The sequence below is a fragment of the Macrobrachium nipponense genome, chromosome 48 (assembly GCF_015104395.2).
Source record: "Macrobrachium nipponense isolate FS-2020 chromosome 48, ASM1510439v2, whole genome shotgun sequence".
Classification (NCBI taxonomy): Eukaryota; Metazoa; Arthropoda; class Malacostraca; order Decapoda; family Palaemonidae; genus Macrobrachium; species Macrobrachium nipponense.
In genome coordinates, this window is record NC_087223.1 from 21,262,116 (window position 1) to 21,277,225 (window position 15,110).

Here is a 15,110-nt window from a genome sequence, read left to right on the forward strand (position 1 = left end):
TTGTGGGTGCAGACTATTTTAATTATTTCATTATTGGAGTAGAAAAGATCGATGGGATAAGTCTTTTTCTGACCCATAATGGCATGTCGCCATATGGGAGAGTGCCACAGTGGCTATTAGAAGGCCACAAGATAGATCATGTGAGAACACTCAGGGTATGTAGGGTCGCGAGCGAACCAATTGCATTTGATGTTGATGAATGGTGGCGTTTAGATACCTTAGGCATCGCCCCATCCGAGCAGTACACTGTCCGCGAAGCGGAAGCCATGCGAAAGGTTTCGCAGAGTGTAACGAAGAAGCCTGAAGGATATCAGGTTAGCTTGCCGTTCCGTTCAGAAGGTAGGCCAGAAACCAACTTTAGAAATGCTGTAGCACAGTTGGATTTGTTGCAAACCAAATTTCAGAAAGACAAGGAATACTATGATCAATATCAGGGAGTGATCGACAAATACCTAGAGGCAGGATTTATATATGAAGTAAAAGATCCAAAAATAGAAGGATACTACATGCCACATTTCGGCATTAAAAAGGATAGCCGCACGACCCCCCTTAGAATCGTATTCAATGCCTCATCCAAAGCTAAGAATAATAAATCCTTAAATGAATGCCTGTTACCTGGGCCTAATTTAGTAGAGTTGGCCTATAATTTGCTTCTAAAGTTTCGAATGAATAAATACGCCATGCTTGCAGACATAAGCAAAGCATTTCATAGAGTACTGTTAGATCCCCGTGATGCCAAATATAAAAGATTCCTGTGGCGAGAGGTAGCAGGTCGAGCGCTGACCTTCGCTCTCAGAGTCGTGGTGTTCGGCATCACGGCTAGTCCCTTTTTGTTACAACAAGTGTTGAGTCATCATTTTAAGTTAGAAGGAAGACCTGAATTAAGCAAGTCCTTTTATGTTGATAACTATGTCAGTACATTTAACAGTTTGGATGAGATGAAAAAGGAACAAGAATCTGTCCACACAATTTTGGATAGGGCCAGAATGCCGTTAGAAGGGTGGGCAACAAACAGTATAGCCTTCGATAGCGAGAGAGAGTGGAAAGAACCTGTGAATGTGAGCGTGCTCGGGCTGAGATGGGCTCGAGACGTCGACCGTCTGTGTATGAAAGAGAGTGAAAGGATTCGTGAATTGGGGGAGGGATGGGTACCTACGAAGCGTAGGGTACTATCTTTGCTAGTATCAATTTACGATCCACTAGGTCTAGTCAGTCCTTTATTTGTTAGGGGAAAACTGTTTCTCCAACAACTTTGGGAACAATAGATTGGATGGGATGGCGTGTTATGTAAGGAAAAGGCTAAAGAAGCGCGAGAACTGCTAGTAGAATTGAAATCAGTCCATGAGTTAACATTTCCGAGAGCGGCAGGAGTCAGAAGATCCGAACTCCATATATTCACCGATGCCAGTAGTAGGGCATACGGTGCTGTAGCATATGTCAGAGATGAAGAAAGTAACGTAAGATTACTCACCAGCAAAATGAGAATCACTCCGAAAGGGATGCTCAAAATCACCATCCCTAAATTAGAACTTTTAGCATTGCTGCTAGGTTGTAGGCTAGCGAAAACCATTAAAGGGTTAATAGAGCCGCAAGAAATTAGTATCTGGTCAGTTGAAGTTGTTTTTCTCTGCCAGATTTGTGATTTCAGATTGAAGTATGTGCCCAGCAAACAGAATCCTGCTGATGTCTTGTCAAGGGGCGCAACAATCCAGCAATTGCAGCATAATCCTCTTTGGCGCCAAGGTCCAGAGTTCTTGGGAATCCCAGGAGAGCCTGTTCCCTTCAAAGAGGAAGATCTAACAAATATCAGAACCGTGGTAGCGGCGGTGCAGGAACTGAGGGAAGAAACAAGGTCTATTCCCCCAGGAGAGATATGGGAACTACTACTCAGGGAGGTTGAGTTCCGAATTTTGATTAGAGTAACCAAATTAGTGTTAAAGTTTGCAAAAGTGAAAAGGGATCCTTTTCGAGTTCTTGTCTTATTAGAACAAAAATTCTATTTACCTACTGTGTATGCATATTTGGAGGGTGAGGTCAGACCCCCTCATGAGATATTGAATTTTGTGAGGCAATTAAGTCTAATAATAGCAGACAAATTGATTTGCACTAGGGGACGAGTGTCCCAAATTGAAGAGATTTAACATTTAATTCTTTTGCCTGCTAAGGGACACTTAGTCAGAGCATACTTAAAGTGTTTGCATTGTTTGCACCTCCATTGTAACGTCAATACGCTAATGGCGATTTTTCGACAGAAATGCTGGACGCCGGGCCTGAAGTCAATTGCTAAGCAAGTTGTACGGAAGTGTCCAGAATGCGTGCTAGCATTCCAACCGCTGATGAGACAACCACCACCAACCCCCCTGCCGAAGGAAAGGATCACCCTGCAGAAACCATTTGCCGCAGTCGGCGTGGACCACACCGCAGCCATACAAACCGAAACGCAACCAGGTTATATCCTCATCGTGACTTGCATGGCCACCAGGGCCATGTATTTAGATTTCTGCCCCTCCTTGGAAGCGGAGGCCCACGTATTGACTCTAGTGAAAGAGGCGGAGGTGGTAGTGAATAATAAGCCGTTGATGTATAGCGGTGACAAGTGTGAGGACGAAGTCCTCACCCCCTCTCATTTAGTGCGAGGTCACTTAATCAATTTAATGGCACCTGTTTTGCCAGATGAAGACCTTAATGCTACCTTCACCTCTTGGAGGCTACGAGATCGATATCTTAAACTAACAGACACTTTGAAAGCCTTCCGAGAGAGGTGGAGAAAGGAGTACCTGAGTGCCCTAAGAGCCCGACACGATTGTCAGTCTGGGGAACCCACCAAGCTGCACCCCGGAGACATCGTGTTAGTAAAGGAAGAAAATAAAAAACGAGCAACGTGGCCCCTTGGACGCGTCGTGGAGACGTACCCGGACGACGACGGCGTCGTGCGTTCGGCCAAGGTATTGTTCGAAGATGTTGAGTCCCTGTGTGCTGTCAGCCACTTGGTCCCCCTGGAACTTGCCCCCTCAGATGACGATGATGGCGTTGGAGACGAACAGCGTGACGATGTTGATGGTGCGACGGAGGAGATGGTGCGTGACGACGACGGCAACGAAGAGATCCGAGACGAGGGAGCGTACAGCCCAGCAGTAGGTGTTCCAGGAAATGTTGTGACGTCTGGGGACGACCAAGGGATGGCACTGACTGCAACATCCGAACAACCAGCCACAAAGGTCTTGAGTGACAAAGACGCTGGCGATATTGGTAACGAATCGAGCGATACCAATACGGTAAGTGAGAGTGCTGAAGTGAATGATACTGAGGTATCGAGTGGTAGTGACGTTGAAGTTCAGTTAGGCAGACCAAGACGTTCTGCACGCCCTTTGAGAAAGGCTGCTGCTAAGCAGCGTGAGTTGATGAAGCGCTTAATGGAAAGCGAATATATATAAGTTATGGCTAGAAACAGTGAAAGAAAACAGGAAGGTCCCTTATTCTGGTAGGCAGGGAGGGTGGACCCAAGTAAGTGTAGGTGAGTTGAATCCTCAGAGGATGGAAGTGCGTCGGGTTAGCGTAAGGTAGTGGGAGCCCCCTCTTGTACAAACAAGTCGAGCGTTGTGCAGAGGTAGCCTCCACCCTCAATGTAAATTACGAAAAATGTATATGAGTACTTGTAGAGAAGTGAAAGCGTTTGAGGGCATGTGTCCCGTGAAGGAGTACATAGTGAATCAGTTGTAATCTGTTTCCTTAGAGGCAAATGGCCTGTCTATCTGATTAATGCTTGTTGATTATTGAAGATGAAGAGCTTAAAATAGAAGTTTCTCTTGCATGCTGTATTGCATTTTGAGGAGAGTGCCTAAAGTCTATGCTTGTTGCATACAAAGTTGTCCATATATGACTGATTCATTTTTCATGCCATTGATTGAATGAAGGCAGAATGCCTTATGAGAGTATATTCATGTTTCCTTGATAGTGACTTTACATTTATGCTTTTGATCTTATTGCAGGCCCATTGCCTATTAAGTTTCTGTGCTGATTCATGTCTACCTTATGTGTATGGGTACGTTTATATATATATCTGCCATTGATGTTTTATTTGTATGTGACATTGATTACCCCGGGTGTAATGTTGATGTATGATTTCTTTGACATGTCATGTTTTTTTTGTGTACTCTGTTAGAGTCGCTGTGGAGCGCTACGCAGTGAGCCTGATTGAGTAGTGTAGGAGTGGTTACTCCCCCCCCAAAGTTCAGTCTTTCCTGAATTGTCCAACATTTTAACGCCCCATACTTCGGGTGTGGAGTATGTCGTGAATTTCAAACTGATCATTCGAAATCCCTGCCATTTAACTTCACAAGTGTTGCGTTAAATTGGGGCAAGACTGAGGGATCACGCGGGCGATACATTGAACAGAAAGCTGTCCAATACACGACAGTTTATGACGCAATTCCTAATGGCATGGCGGGGAAGGAGTGCGTCGTATAGAAAAGAAGACGTTATGAATTTTCATTAATTTTCATTAATAAATCTAATTTGCTAATCACTAGTATGAGATAAGTTATCTATGTATAGATTTGGAGCCAAGGACTCCATAGCCATTAAAGAATTTGCAGATTACGGCCTTCAGCCAGAACTTTAAGTCAATTCCTTGATCTTAAATAATAACGTAACAGTCATATTTCACATTCAAGAATAAAATAGATTTAGTGATATACGTAATGTCGAAATAATCGTTGATTCCCGCCTGAATTACAAGGATTCTGTAGTTCACGCGGGAAAGCGTAAGTTTCTTTTAAAGAAGGGCGAAGCGACGCTTCATTCCTGCCCAGAACCCTGATCCGAGTAAGTACCGTAAAATTTGTGTCTCTCAATTCTCCGACTCCCAGCTATCGCCATGCTAGGTCGAATTCCGTCTTAACAGTAAGTTAACTTTATCCACGTATATATGTGTCATCCCTGCGATGAGGGACTCGATTTATGCAGCAAAAGAAAGCTGCCAGTGCAAGAAAGTTATTTGTTTGTGACATTGAGTCAATGGGTCTCGTATTGTGCAGATTTTTCGTCCAGTTGTGGACTTAGTGCTTTACAAGCACGTGACATCAAAGATCCTATGTGCTGCAACATACAAAGGCCATGAGAATTTTCAGGTAATTGTATTAAATTGGTGAAAGCAGTACGAAACTGCATGAACTGTGGAATTCTGCTAGGAACTTTAGTTTCGGTGTACTGTTAATGTATTTAAATGTTTATTTTTTCGTAATAAAACTGTTATGTTGACCAAATTTTATTGTATCTCACCCTAAGAGTTTTAGAGTGCGCGCCTCCTCAAGGCCTTGTCATCTGCCCAGAACATCCGGGCACGAATCATATAATAAAAGTCGAGAAAATTCCCGACAGCTCCCATGCAAACGCTTCATTATTAAACAACACCATACTTGATGCATAGTTGCCTAACTGCGTTCAAAGTCAACAAATAATATACTCAACATAGATGAAGATGCTTCTTGAAGGACTGAAAACATGATGACTTCCAAAATTCACAAATACCTTGCAGCAAAAACAAATGCGTTAACGCTTCGAGTGCTATTGAAGGAATGGCGTTCTTGGCAGAGGCAGTAGTAGTAGCGAGCGGAAGGTAGCCGTTGTAATGGCACCTCTGCAGAGGGGGATTTTGAGAGAGGAGAGATCTATTTGGTGAAGTATCTGTGATAGTGGCTTCCACTCGCCCCTGATGCTATACCGACACATTTTGAGGGTGAGTGAGCCAGAGGTAGTAACTCTGGCATTCCATATGGCTTTTTCTCTGTTATATTTAGCATTTATTTATACCTAGAAATGAGTGCTATGGGAACATTTCACTGGGCGACACAGGTCGAGCCCAGAAATATATTTATTTAATATGGTAATTTTAACAGATCTTATCTGCATTAAGCAGCCGATTGGACTTAGTCAGAAATGGCCGCTTAAACAAATAATAATAATTGGAACCAGGGTTTTTACTGCCCAGTACATATAGAACCTTCACTTCATCTCGCCATCTAATTCTCTGCCTCCCTCTTGATCTGTTAGAGGAAGATCAAGATGGAGGCAGAGAATTAGATGGTGAGATAAAGTGAAGGAAGATATGGAGAGAAGGGGTTTGGTGGAGGATGGTGCCTTTGATAGAAGGCAGTGGAGAAGGGACATCAGGCAACCAACCCCTTAATATATGGATAACGGTGGGAAAGAAGAAGATACATAGGACCTGCTAATAGATAGGGAGGAAGAGGATTAGTTGATTGTGGAGGGAGCAGACTTTGGGAAGTGTCACATCGCTTCTTCAATCTTGATGATTTACTGCGCTCTGAGGCTGCAATTGACATGGACAGTAATGAAAGGAATGAATGAAATGAGGTTAATGAAATGCATGTGAATTGCAAGCAATGACTTGCTATGCAAGTTCAAGACCTGCTGTGTTACTACTCTGGATACTAAAATAGAGACTTGAGTGTAAAGGAAATGAAATTCTCATGTACGGCTAGATTGCACCAAGAATGTACCACAAATGAGAAAGTTGCAGAGAAAGGTAGTGTGGTGCCAGAGCTAGTTAGAAAACAAACCAATTGTCTACAACAAAAAGAATACTTTTTACATTGAACACTTCCTTTAGGGATACAATATCATATAACCATATACGTACACACAAAAATCTTATACAGTAATGTTTAAAGAAAATAGTGCTTCACAGTAGTACATATTTCTATTACAATTACTTTACCTGTCTGGCCAAACACACACTTCCCAAGTATTGACTGAACAACTAAATTTATATACGTAAATAAAACTGTGACAGGAAGATCACAAAAACTGCAATATAAAAATTATTAAAGCAATAAAACAGCTGGCAGCAGTTACATGATTAACATTGGAGACGTGGGCTGAGGACAAAGTTGTGGAATATAAACCAAGCAACCTATTGATATTTCTTCTGTTATTTTCCAAATCACTGGAAGGCTTACCCTATTTTATGGGTATAATAATTTGACCAAAAGTTAACACATGTTGGGGTGAAAGAATAAATATATAATCATATCTATTTAAATGAGACCACTTATGACTTGTATCATGGAATACATACAGGTATTGATCAAGGAATTGAATTGAATATAGAAATTTAGGACAAAGGCCAAGCACTGGGAGCTATGAGGTAATTCAGTGTTGAAATAAAAGCTGACACCAAAAGGTTGAGAGGTGTAAAAGGAGGAAAACCTTGCAGTTGCACTATGAATCAATTGTTAGGAGGGTGGAAAGTAAAATTGAAGAGACTATGAAAAGAGTTACAGTAAGCGGAGCAAAAAGGGGTTACAGCTAGGGGCTGAAGGGACCCACTTTTAAAGAGATAAAAAACCTAATAGAAAACAGCAAATAAATCAACATGAACATTATGAATGCCAAATAGAAACGTTCTGCTAAACTAGGTAATGGTGCATGTAGAACTGGAGGTATAGTAGACTCTCTCGAGCTTACAAATATTTAGCACAAACACTGCTAAGAGGATGACTCTACTACAGATTAACAGCTGGGTCAAATTTACCCACTTCCATTCTTGAGTTACTCAAGGAACCATTAATGTTTTGCTGCACACCCTCTGCAACTCGAGCTTGTTCTTCAAACAGCCTACTTCCACATCCAATGCTGATAATTTCACTTCATGGATAACTCGAGAGAATCATTGGAGGGAGAGCGACTGATTTAAGAAATCTAGGCTATCCAGCCAAGAAATGGTGCAGGACAGCAAGACACTCAGATCCAAAATAACAAAATAACATTCCCCCAATTACAGGTGTTTAGACCACAAACCTCAAGAAAGTAGATGTAGATAGGAACCAGTGGGACACTGCAAACACCCTTTAGTAATGCATACAGTGCTTCACATGTGGTATACTGACAACACTCCCTCCCCTACTGGGAAATCATCATAGATGAAGCTGAAAAGAGAAAGATATGCAGAGCATGGAACTCTGCATCCTAGGAACAGCTAACCCATCAGTTACTCTTCCAACCCAGTTTAGACTGTTAGAGGAGCAGCCCTGTATCCCTTTACACCAGATACAGACATGCCTTTCTGTCCTGAGATATATCAGAAAATCTGCTAACTGTTGAATAGTGGTTCTGAGTGGAGACAAGTCCCCTCTACGACACCAATCACAATACGTGGACCATTTTCCTTGGTAGACCGCTGCCGATGACCTTCTGATATTTCCTGCCATCTGTGCTGCTGCTTTCTGAGACAAGCCTCTCGCTCGCAGGAGATACTTGACAGTCTCCACCCATAAAGTGATAGGGACTGTACCGACTGATGGTACCTCTCCACGTGTGGTTGACATAGTAGGTTGTTCCACGGAGGTAACTCTCTCGGCACATCTGTTAGGAGTTCCAACAGGTCCGGAAACCATTCTGCCTTCTGCCACAATGGGGCTACCAGAGTCATTTTGAGGTTCTGAGACCGCATTACCTTGTTCAGAACCTGATGGATTAGGCAAAATGGAGGAAATGCATGCACGTCCAGATTGTCCCATGGGTGTTGTAGCGCATCTTCTGCTACTGCCTCTGCGTCTGGGACTTCTGAACAATACACTTCCAACTTTTTGTTGTACCTGGTTGAGAATAGGTCTATGATCGGCCTTTCCCACAATATGAACATTCTGTTCACCACTTCTTGATGCAAGAACCACTCCATTCCTAGGATCTGATCCCTCCGGCTCAACTTGTCAGCCACTATGTTTCTTTTTCCTGGAATATATCTGGCTCCAATGTCTACTAAGTTCTCTACAGCCTACTGATGAAGTTGAACTGTCATCAGGTGTAACTGCCGAGATACTAGGCCTCCTTGCTTGTTTACGTAAGCTACTACTGTGGTGTTGTCTGACATCAATACCATTTATTGCCTCTTCACCCTCTCCCGGAATTCCTGTAACGCCAGAAACGCTGCTTTTAACTCCAACACGTTTATATGGAGTTCTCTGTCCTTGCAACTCCACTTCCCTGAAATCATCAGCTCCTCCACGTGGGCTCCCCAACCTTCGGCTGACACATCCGAGAACAGAAAGAGGCCAGAGAGGGTTGCTGAAGGGTAACTCCCACTGTCAGATTGTTGTCCTGGGCCCACCACAGTAGGTCTTTCCTCACCTCTGTTGACAAGGGAATTTGCTCGTATGGGTGATCTACCATTGCTGACCAAAACTCCTTCATCCTCCATTGCAATGATCAAAGGTGTAGTCTCCCGTGTGGTACCAGCTTCTCCAAGAAACTTAGAATTCACAGGACTACATGCCACTGTTTTGCTGGCTGTGTTTGCTTTTCCAGAAAGGCATTCACCACTTGTTTGCATTTCTCTACCCTCTGGTCTGCTGGGAACACTTTGGCTTTTACTGTGTCTATAATCATACCCAGATATACCAGCAGCTGACTTGGATCCAACTTTGACTTCTCCTGATTTATCACAATGCCTAGGCTGTGACAAAACTGCAGAAGGGTATCCCTGTCCCAAAGTAATTTTTCTCTGGACTTGCCTGATCCCCTGAGCATGCGCCCATGTCAACACGAGAGTGAATACTCTTGTAAAAACTTGAGGAGACATTGTCAATCCGAAGCACAGGACTCTGAATCGGAAAACTTTCTCTGCAAGACTGAAGCGGAGAAATTTCCTGGAAGATTGATGGACTGGGATCTGAAAGTATGCGCCCTTCAAGTCTACTGTCAGCATAAAGTCCTTGTCCCTGACTGCTGCAAGAACTGTCTTTGGGGTCTCCACTCAGAATCTGGTTTTCTTTATAAACAGATTCAATGTTGACTGTCCTCCAATCTCCGTTGGCTTTGGGGACAAGGAAAATACGGCTGTAAAACCTCTTTGACGGAAGTGATACTTGTTCTACAGCTCCTTTCTCCATCATCTTCTTCACTTCCTCTTGCAGAATAAGAGCTTTCTGAGATTTCTGAGCATAGGAGAGGTGCAGTAATGGTTTCTGTCAGGGGTGGGGTCACTTCGAACGGAATCAAATATCAGACTCTGAGAACATCCACCACCCACTGCTCCGCTCCAAATTCCTGCCACACCCTCCAGAGATTTACCAGGCAACCCCCCACTGGTGTGGCTGAGTGATGAGAGGCGCCCATCCTATCGTCTTGAACCTCTCCCCCTGCCCCTAATGCCCCTTCCTCTGTTGGGTCTATTGTGAAGGGTCCAATGAGCTAACTTCTTTGAGGAAGAAGGTCTTGTTGATCTAATAGAGATGTTGTCTCACTGATTTCTTATGAGGTACTTACTGATGTCTTATCTCATTAGAATTAGCCTGGCTTCCAGATGTTTTCCTAACTGCCTGCTATACTAATCTGTCGTTAGTATCCATCCTTCTTCTATCTATAGCATCTTCCAGTATGCCCTTTGGTAACAGCAATTGCGACTCTAGGATATCCCCATTCTGCATTGCTAACAAGTAATCCAAGTCAACAGTGCGGCTTAATCTAGCCAATTCTGCATCTCTCCTCATCAACAGGATATTAGCCTATACATTGGCACTCAAATTCGTCAAGAATGCAATTGCTTTGGAACCTGATTGGAGTAATCTGAAAAACATTGTCTCATCCACTACTTTTCTTGTTGCTCCCGAGGATGCAATTTTTGCTACTGCTGTTGACCAAAGGTCTAACCAAGAAGCTGTCTGAAAGACAGAAAAAGCCGTTGCTTCCAAAGTAGCAGCCTCCTGACAAGTCATTGATGGGCATTCCATCTTAATTTGATCCAAGGTTAATCCTGGTTTTAACCTTACCACATCTGGGTTAATTTGTCTAGATAGCAAAGGAACCATAGGTGTTACATAATATTTCCTATGTTTCATCAAAGGCAGGGGAATAAACTTAAATGATCTATTTGACCTTCACGAATTATCCCTTCCAGCAATCCGTGCATTGACGTGCTGCAAAACTGACTCCGCACGACTTGAGCAAGGTAATTCATACAACACCTTCGTATTCTTTTTCAGTCCCAATACCATATCGATTCCCAGAGAAAGTATACTGGCAGGTGCCTCCGTGCTCCTCAAAAGGATATTGAATTGACAAATCGACCACCTCTGCATACAAAGCCAGAAACTCCTGGTTTTCCCCTTTCTCCAGTTCCAACGTATTGTGTTCGGCCGCAGGAGAAGCTAGTTCACTTCTATCCTCTGACAAACGTTCGGGTGCATCATGGCTGTCCGACCTTACAACCGCGGCATCTTTGATCTCTGATGGCCGACATTGGCTCGATCTCGAATGGTCAGTAGGAGAATGTGACCACCTAACTTCTTTTCTACTCGCAGATCTAGAGCGAGAACTCCATCTATACCTCCAAGATGAAGGTTCTCCCGAAACCGAGCTAATTTCCTCTCTTTCTCTATTAATATTATTCAAGGTCATTTAACTATCATCTCTGATGGCCGTCGGGGAAGTTGACCTTGATCTCTCATCGAGGCAACACAGCCTTCCATCAGTGTATCAGGAGAGGTTACCAATTCTTTTATTCGACCTTTTAATGGGAGCTTTCTCATCCTTTCTTCTTATCTCAAAAGGTCTTACAGGAGAAACTGGTATACATTCTCCGTTGAATGCTGCCCACTCACCGTTGATTTCACCAACGGCAGTGGAGTCTGCTAAACGCTCTGTCCTCACTGTTGGCATCTCCAGCAGCCGCCATTCCAGCGACCGTCGATGCTTTCGCTCGTTCAGACGCCTGTAAATGACTTCATCCATTAGCATTAAGTTTACCAGCCACTGTCTTCTTCACTTTGTTGCTGATAGGGATCTGACAGTCCTGGCTCGAAGATGAAGAAGAATTTACCCCTTTCTCTTGGCCCGAGGATCAGTCACGAAGTCCCGTATCCTCCAACGCTTGACCGGTACACGCAGTGACGTCATGAAATTTTGCGATGACACCAAACTAGAGGAAGAAGACGATTCACATCTTTTCTTTTTGTCTTTCTTATCTATTTTGTCCTCTAGAGCTTATAATTTCTTCATGATTGTGTGTACCAAAGAGTCAGAAAGCGTATTCGTCTCCAGAGGCAATGAAGTAGTGAGAGAAGCAGTAGGCTGTGACGTCATCATGTCAGCCATGCCCATGTGTGACGTTGGTTGTGACGTCACCACACTTGTAGGGAGAGATTGAGCGGCTGCTGCTGGAATCCCTGCATGTGCTGCAAAACTGTTTCCAACGTTCTGCATCGCCAGAAACATTGATGTTATTGTCGTTGCCGTGTCATTAGCTCCCATAAATTGCAGGCCAGGGGGATGAGGAACATTCATCGTTGTCGGGCCCAGGTGGAAACGTGACGCCACATAGTGAGAAAGCAACCCCTTCAAGGTTGGTACTACGCCTGATAGGCCTAACGCTGACCACGTTCCTTCCATCCTATGCACATCGGGGGCTGACACCTGGGGCAGATGGCAATGCTCCCCCTCTCTCTGCCAAGAAGGACAGAGCGTAATTATGCATAAAATTACCCAAAACCCCTCCTGGAGTTTCCAATAACGAATCACAAAAGAAACTGAAGGGGTATGGGAAAAATCAAAAGCAGGTGACGAAACATATGGAGCAGTCTGATGTATCGCTGATACAATAGAAGCCGATGATGCTTGGTCATCCAAAGATGGCGGTGTCTCCTTTCTTTTGTACTGGCCTTTCCCATAAAACTTCATCTGCTGTTCCACCGACCAACCACGACAAACTGAACAAGGATTAGTAACAGTACATACGTTTTCTCTGCACCTACTACACGTTGGATGTGGATCTGTAGATACCAATGTTAAAAATCCTGAACAAGGAAACCCACTCACTCCAGGGCATTTCCTTTGTCTCTTGCGAGAACCCGAAGAAATTTCCGTTGGTGAGGCAAAATTCTCCATCTCACAACGTACACACACATAGTAGATCACACCCACACTGAGATTACCCAGAGAGAGAAAAAAGGAAAAATGGAAAATATGAATAAAAACGGTAAACTAAACCGCCCCTAAAACATAGAAAGTAATCACGTCCTATCTTAAAGGCGGAAGGAAAATAACTGATAGGTCATGAGATGCCAAGGGCATTCTGGGACTACAATACCCTGTCACCTGGTATAGATGCTAATAGTCCCTGAATTTCACAAGTTTTGTTATTAATTCTACCGGTTTCCAGTTTGGCGGTAGTATTATCCTAATGTTAAGACCAAAGGTTTGTTCCGTATATCAACAAATAACTTTTCCTGACCCAATCTTGAAATATATTATGGTGGTAGTTGTCTTATCATCATCCTAGGACGGTATTCCGTTCCAAAATGAGCCTCTCATATGTTGCCAATATTACCTGGAATGATGAGAAAGGAGTTTAGTATTGATTCAATCTATGATCTCAACACTTACAAAAGAATCTTGGCTTCACAAATGTTTGCAAAACCTAACAGGCTAATTGTTTCCAAAGCTATATTTAAATATGCCAGTTAAAACTTATCAAAATGACTACAGTACTGTACAATAATGGAAGATTCTTGTTCTGGAATTGATTGAGACTTCTCTAAAATTATTGCGAATAAATAACTTGTTATAAAAACCTCAAATCAAGCATGCATTTTACATCAGAAATATGTAACCATTTAGACCATCTACATTTTTTTGCAGCCAGCATCCATTTGTGAAAGTGTATGTCTATCAAAAATTCTGAATTATTCTCCTTTCATCCCAGTTATAGCTACAACCTATTTCTATATTTCTTTTCAAAATTCCCACAATGTATGTAATCCTTTGGAGAGCTTTTGTATAGCATCAATATAATTCAAAATGCAACCTTAGTCATATGTCAATAGGTCATTAGACTTCTTGGTTTTAGGCAAAACCTGACTTTGACACTTGGCAATCTAGTACACACGACTTTTAAATTTCAAGATGATATGTATACTTTACAAACCTTGAAGGTTTAAGTAGGGTGAACCACTGCATTTGGCTGTTGTTGTCAGCCAATACTTTACAAACTGCAGACATTTGAGATTGTCAGATATACAACACAATAAAAATAATGTCCAATAGTTTAAGGAAGAATCTTGACATAGGTATAGTTTTTAATTTTTATTTTATTTTCAATTTTAAACATTTTCATTCGTGACCATGCCAAATGACCTCTTTGGTCCCAGTGCTTGGCTTATGGCCTAGACCTGGTAATCAGCTCAATGGTCCGGTTATACTAATAATAATAATATAGTAATGTATTACACATACTTTGAGGCATTTCCTTTTGCAGATATCTCTCTGAAACCAAGATACAGTAAGTAAATTAATCTTAGCATGAGTGACAATGACAAAACACCCATTAGGATAGGCTATTCATTACCTTATGTAGAATAGATGCACACTTCAAGACATGCACTTCAAGACATGCAAGCTGGTTCCAGGTCACCATATGTTAAATTTTGTTACTTGAATGGATTTTGCTAGCCCCAAACTTTCCTTTCCATAAGCTGAGGTGTCACCATACTTGAATCTTCTTTTTTAATCTATTTTCTTAGGTGGCATTACTACCTAGTGCGTGGGTACAGAGTATGGCATCTGCAGGTTCAACAATTAACCGTAGCAGAGTTTCCGGGGTCACCTTAAAGGGCATATGGCTTTCTGGTGGTTCAGAAAGTGCAAAATCACATCATAAATGTTAAAATAAAATAAAACATTACATAATAATGAAATGTATCAGAAAAAAAGTGAAATTACATAAAAAAAAATTATTCATATAAAATATAGCTAGTGATTAAATTTTTTTATATATATTTTTTTGTTTTAAAAAGACAGCAAAGGTTTAACTATCGAATGACATTATAGGTTAGCAATACAATGGGGTTGCTGATAGGGGTTCATGAGGTTTCTAGGTTGTTTTTACTGGGTTTATTCAGCCTAGGAAATTTGTCGACTAAAGTCTACAAATCTTCGAACAAATTAACGAAATAGCCTGAGGTATCACTATATGTGCCTAAATGGTGGCTACTCACTCTATAAAATCAGCAGATATATGTGGTACAGTTTTAATACTAATGCCAATATGCATTACTGAATTCATAAATATATTAAACAGACTACAATATACTCCT